Source organism: Oryctolagus cuniculus, chromosome 1, assembly GCF_051225735.1.
Source record: "Oryctolagus cuniculus isolate XC-2025 breed Fujian yellow rabbit chromosome 1, ASM5122573v1, whole genome shotgun sequence".
In the NCBI taxonomy this organism is placed as follows: domain Eukaryota; kingdom Metazoa; phylum Chordata; class Mammalia; order Lagomorpha; family Leporidae; genus Oryctolagus; species Oryctolagus cuniculus.
The window spans coordinates 43,645,400-43,652,113 of record NC_142867.1 but is presented as its reverse complement, the minus strand read 5'-3'; the positions used below and the strand labels follow the sequence as shown (position 1 = coordinate 43,652,113).

The 6,714-nt window shown below is 35.9% G+C and overlaps 1 pseudogene; it reads left to right on the top strand.

The window, feature by feature from the left end:
* Nucleotides 1-2,848: 2,848 nt before the first annotated feature.
* LOC149128369 (ATP synthase F(0) complex subunit j, mitochondrial pseudogene) lies at nt 2,849-3,026 on the top strand (annotated as a pseudogene).
* The last annotated feature ends 3,688 nt before the right edge of the window (nt 3,027-6,714 follow it).

The window sequence follows — 6,714 nt, the reverse complement described above, 5'->3', positions numbered from 1 at the left end:
CAGAAGTGAAATGGTTAGATCATATGGCAGACCTATTTTCAGATTTCTGAGAAATCTCCATACTGTCTTCCACAATAGTTTTACTGGTTTACATTCCCACAAAGAGTGATTTAGGGTATATTTTATATACGTCCTCACCAGCAGTTGTAATTTTTTTGATTCTTCAATGATAGCCATTCTAACTTGGGTGAGGTGAAACCCATTGTGGTTTCTGTTTGCATTTCCGTGATGGCTAGTGTTCCTGAACATATTTTATTGTGTCTTTGGCCATTTTAATTTCATCCTTTGAAAAATGCCCAATTCCGGTTTTGTGTTCACCTTTCATATTTTTATTTCTTATTCTTTTTCCCAGTATGTAACAAAGCCTGACTTTCTATGTCTGAATCTTGAAAGCTCACAATGTGAGCATCTTGTCTTCCTTTTTAGTTCCCCTTCTTAATAGTTACATGAATATCCAAAGCAAAGTCCTATATCTAAAGAGCATCCTCAAAGAATCAAGGACTCCCAGAATTGAAATATGTGGCTGCATGAAATGTGAATTGATAGTACTTAAATTGCCTCCTTTTGAGAGTAAGATACTTTTGCTTTAGCACTGTAGTACACTAATGGTACACTAATGGTGTATATAAAGTTATAAGAAATGTGAAACAGATTCCATAAGAGAGTAGGGAATGACAGATTAACTTGTAGAGCTGCAAAGTACTTCAAATTTTCAAATAATGGAACATTAATACCATTTAATCTAAGGGGAACAAAATGAGCTGTAAATTCATTGTTATACCTCCTTAAATAATCTGCATGTTTTTTAAAATCAAAAATTAATATGGAAAAAATGAATGTTTGAATACATTTATTAATGGATTTGGTTTAGGTTTTCAAAGTTACACTAGATATTTCCAAATTGTGGAGTAGGGATATTAGCCCAAGAGTCATATTTGTCATCTTGGCTGAGAAAAAAAAATTAATGATTTATATTTACATATTAAAATATTATCTCGGATTAGCAAGCCCTGACAGTCATTAAGAAATTTGAAATTCCTGTTCACTTTTTAAAGAAAGCATTAAATCATGAAAAATTAATTGTTCTAAAATTTCCAGAACTCATCTTGGAAAGCATAATGAATAGAAGACAATTTAACTAATTATAGTTGTGCATTATATAATTACTAATATAGTACTATACTTAGAATATGAAACCCTATTCCTGTTTTTTATAGTCACTCACATTTTCTTTTTTTAAAGATTTTATTTATTTATTTGACAGGCAGAGTTACAGACAGTGTGAGAGAGAGACAGAGAGAAAGATCTTCTTCCCTTGGTTCACTCCCCAGATGGCAACAACAGCTGAAGCTAAGCCAGTCCAAAGCCAGGAGCCAGGAGCTTCTTCTGGGTCTCCTGCACTGGTGAGGGGCCCAAACACTTGGACCATCCTCCACTGCTTTCCCAGGCCACAGCGGAGAGCTGGACTGGAAGAGGAGCAACCAGGACTAGAACGGCGCCCATACGGGATGCCGGCGCCAAAGACAGAGGATCAACCTAGTGCGCCACCGCGCTGGTCCCCATTCACATTTTCTTAGAATACGCATTTATTTTTGCATTTCAAGTTACTAGTCTGTTTATGTTTGCCTGATATTTGAAACTTAACTAAATACTTAACATTTGAATTCCCTTTATAGTAAATGAAATAATACATGTGAAAAAATTTTATCTCTAAACTCTTCTTAGTTTTGTAGCAAGGTTCTCTGAGAGTATATTAGACCATTTCCTATACACTTCTACATTGACTCATTCAACAATTTTTCCACACTTCTTTTACGTGAACAGTCAGGAATGACAAAATGGAACATCCTAAACTCACTTGCAGCTGGAGTTCCAGATGTAATATTGGTTCTGCCAGTCCTGAGAACTCTGAGAAGTCAAGAGTTGTAAACATCCATCTCTACCATTGCAGATCCAGCAGGTGGAGCACAAATTTGATCTCATCATTCTTTTTTTTTTTTTTTTAATTATTTAAGGAATACAAACTCTATGCATTTCATGTATACAAATTTAGCAACATAGTGATTCTTCCCATCCTCCCCTCCCCAATCATTCTTGTGAGTTCTTCCAGACCACTGTTTGGCTGAAAAGTAATGATTTCCTGGAGCCAATGATGTAATAGCAGTAACAGTTTTCTGTTTCAATCTTGAATAAAGTAATACTGTGCTAGAGGCAAGAGTTGGTATAATGATGTGCTGATTCCAGCCTCCTGACTGTAGAAGAGATAACAGTACCAAAATAAAGATAAGTGGCCAGCTTATTCTGGGATTCTTCTCTAGAGATCAAGGCTAGATCTTACTCCTCCAGGTCTACAGATGTTCAGCACCCAAATATCTATCTAATCAGAAAGCAGGGAGGGTTAAGTTTTGATTCTGGGCTAAGATGAAAGGCAGAAGCTCTGCTTGGATTACAAATACAAACTGACTTCCCAACAGAGCTTTATGAGAATGCCACATTAAATGATACCAGGAACACAGCAAGTTAATAAAATAATAACTAATTCTGCTATTGTGCCAAATGTGGAGCCTTCTGTGGGACTTCTTGGGACATGGATAAGGCAATAGCTGATTTACTTCAGTTCTTAGTGATCATATCACCAGGCATGTGACCGTGAGTCCTAGACTAAGGAGCGGGAAGTAGAGGGCTTTTTAATTGTAGTGCTAGGATTCTGGAAATTTATTGACAGTTGGTGGCCTAAGACGTTCAGTACGAGTGGAATGAAATAGTCTTACTGGTGCGTGCTCCATGACCTTCCCGAGTTTTCGGCTCCGTGGGCACTGGTGCAGCCCGGGCGGTCACGTGGGCAGAGATGCTTCAGAGTATTGTCAAGAACCTCGGGATGCCCATGAGGCCCTGCTACACGCAGGTCTACCAGGAGATCTGGATGGGGCATGGGGCTCCTGTGCTTCATCGTGTACAAGCTCAGGAGCGCCGATAAAAGAAGTAAAGCATTGAAAGGTTCCAGCACTGCCCACGGCCGTCGCTAGCCAGCTGTGCTGGGAGTGTGAGATGACGCGTCCGCCCTCTGCAGTCACTGTGTGAGGTGGCGATGTGGAGGTCGCTATACGCTCACCGAGCACCGGCTGCCCTGTGGCATGAATAAGGGCATCTGAGCTGCAAAAAAAAAAAAAAAAAAAAAAAAAAAAAAAAAAAAAAAAAGTCTTACTGTGTCTAAGATAAATAATCATCCTTAAAATGATAATATGTGCGTGAATCCTTGACCTACTTGAGTACAGATAATTTTAGAACTGTCAGATGCTCTTCTTGAACCGCAAGGAGTTAGCAAAATCAAGTGCAGAAATAACTAAGATTGTCACTTCTTTAAAAACGTAATGTTCTAGTGAATTGTCATTACTTTTCATGAATTTCCTCTCTTAAAATAGATAATGAATTTGTATTTTAAGCTGATATGTCAAGGTGAAAATAAACATTTCCAGTGCTTAATGAGCTCTGGTGTTTGCCTGTTCAGCCATGAACATGTTATCAATTATAAAGAAATACTCAAATGCCAAAATCCTTTAAGTCATGAGTAACTTTAGTCTAAAACTCAAGGTCAGATACATATTCACTACCTGTTACACACATACACTCATGTACAGGCAAGTTCCAGGCAGGAACTTCATTTATCATAGGACTGAATCTGTGGTTTACAGCTGCTTACACACTGACAATCTGACTGAGAATTTTGACCTGTTTCATTGGGTGACTCACTTGGATCCTTAACTTGGCTATAAACACATTAAGGCAGGTATCTATTTTAGTCCTTGTAAATAATATGTAGCTTGCATAGAGTAGAATTTCAATGAAAGTTCCCAGAATGAATAAACTATCTGTGAATTTGATTTCCATTTATATTGGTGACAGCAAGAGCTTTAGCCAAGTGGTTTTCAAACTAATGTAAATATGGTAGGCTAAGAATTTTATTACAATTCAGATTCTGATTCAAGAGTTATAGAGTGGGGCCTAAGATTCTCCATTTCTAGTAAATTCCCAGGTGATTTAGATGCTATAGTCCCTCAGACTATCCTGTATTCTGAAACAGTCTTATCTCTGTCTGGCAATGCCACAAAGTGGTTAAGACCATGAATTAGAGTTGGACATGAATGCACATTCTAACTCCTGTAGTTACTAGTTGAATAAACAGGAAAATAATTTAATCTCTCTGTGCCTTAATTAATTAAATATTATATGGTGATAATAACATTTCATATGAATAACATAATGTGGCAATGAAATAATATATGAAAATACTTAAGTGAATATCTGGTATATAGCTTACAATAATATTAGCTATGTATTTTTATTATTTTTCCTTTCTTATGCCTGGGATAATATGATGAAAGAATTTTTGCAGGTTAAATTAGCTTAAACCTCAAATCTAGTCTTGCCAAGGTAGATTTTCTCAATCTCCTGCAGAAATTGACAGCAAATGCAAGAGGCCCAGAGTGACTGATTCGATTCCGACAGTAAAATTAATGGGAAACAAAGAGACTTAGAGACATGAGATAGTAATGCAGGGTTTGTTATTGAAAAGAGCTATTTTAAACAATAATACAAAGAAATAGAAAGGCTAAAGAAGAGCAGGAGAGCCAATGTCTTTAATGAGAAAGTGTAAAACATGAAGAAAATTCTAAAACAGTGTTTCAAAATGCTTATATTTGCCATGTCTCAGGCACTTGTTTATAAGAAAGATCGTGAGACAAGGAATCACAGCGAGTGGTTTAGTAAGGAGGTGTTCTCCAGGATAACCAGGGAATCCCTGGAGTGAGGTGGAGTTTTATTTATTGGTTACAGGCCACCCCAGAGAAGGGAAGCAGGTTCCAATATCTGAAAACATTCTTCTAAGACAGAGCCACTAGTCTTAGAGGTTCAAAGATCAAACCATCCCAAAGGAAAAGAGAGGACACAAAAATGATAGATACCATATTACTAAATATCAAATGGCAAGGGCCAGCTTGATTGTTTACAATTTTCTAGGACCACTGTAGACAATGACAGTCCTTATTCATTTGTGATTCTTTCAGCGCCTACAGCTTCTTATTATGAGACATTGTACGCAGATGCCTACAGCTTCTTATTATGAGACATTGTACGCAGATTCCAATGTTTCCTTCTAGGCGGGCTGATTTCTGAACATGTGCTTTTTGTTTGTTTTTGTTTTGCTCTATTGTTTTAAAATTCACTTTTCAGCAACAGAGCCCGTGGAAATAAGCAGAGTGAGGAAAGCGTGAGTGGGCGCTGTCAGCATTTGTATAAATTGGGGTGAATTCAAGCTATAGCTACGGTGTTTACAACCTAGCGTTGTAGACCGAAGAACAGAATGTCCAAAAACTGTATGCCATAGTTAAGTGTCTACCAAAAACATGATTAGTCTATATGAGTTTTAAAAAGAGTCAGTTTCTTGGTCTGCATTCCAACTTTTTAAAAAGAAAATCATGAAAAATGTAGAGTGAATGCAATGATATAATGAATAATGTCAAAAATAGCTATGCAACTTTATAATTCATAATTTGACTAGCAGTAACTTAGGGGCTATACAGAGAAAGACTTAGGGTAAAAATAAACTAAATGTTCTATTAATTCCAGTGCTCAAATCTGGTGTACCATTTCACATTGCACAAAAATTGACTATAAAATTAAAAGTGAAAATAAAATATTTGAAAACTTTTTCTGCACTTAATACCAAAAATATTGAACTTGGAAGAAAAAAAGGAATTGCCTTCTCCAAAGAGAAAGAATATTGACCATTTTCTCCTGAAATTTTGAGAGTTCAGTTATATGAGGCATCTGTTAGATTAGCCCTCAAATAGCTAAAACTTAAGAAACCAACATGCATAAGTATTTGTGTGTATGTGTATATGTGTACAACTAGTTTTCTCGAATAAAAGCTTTTATACAGAGTAGAAACAAAAATACTGATTGTAAGAAATGATTAGCAAAAGAAATTTTCTCTCATTTGAGGTTTAAAAAAATACTTTAATACAGTACCAAAATTATACTTAAGGGAAGTGCTTAGGGGAAATCTAGGAAATGCATATGACATCTAAAGAACAAATTTAAGCAAGAACATAAATGACAAAATATATACACAAAGAACCAAAAATACCTGAACAAAAGGTGAGAGAATTTTCCCAGATGTGAATGCTCAAAAATTATGAAGATACCAGCTGTAAATAAAGATGTACATTCAATATAATCAACTGAGAAAGCCATTACATTTTAGATGGAATTTGGTATTGTAATTCTAAAGTTCACCTGAAGTAGGAAAATATGACAGAATAACTAAAAATGCTTGGGAAAAATGGCTCAATGAATCTTTTCGACCAGATGTCAAATCATATTATAATGATACAGAAATTAGAACAGTGATTTTAGTGAAGAAGCAGATCAAACAGAATCAATAGTCCAGAAATTTTTGCATAGGTATTTTAATAAAAAGTTAACATTGTAAACTAGCATGAAAAATATAAACTATTTAATAAGGGTTGTTGGAATAACTGCATATTCATTTGTATCCACTAAAGGAAAAAATAAATTTCAGATGGATTAAGATAAAATTTAAGTGAATAAATATAAAGTTCAAAAACATACATGGGGCAGGCACTGTGGTACGGTAGGGTAAGCTGCTGCTTGGGATACCAGCATCTCATATCAGAGTGCCTGGAACAAGTTCTG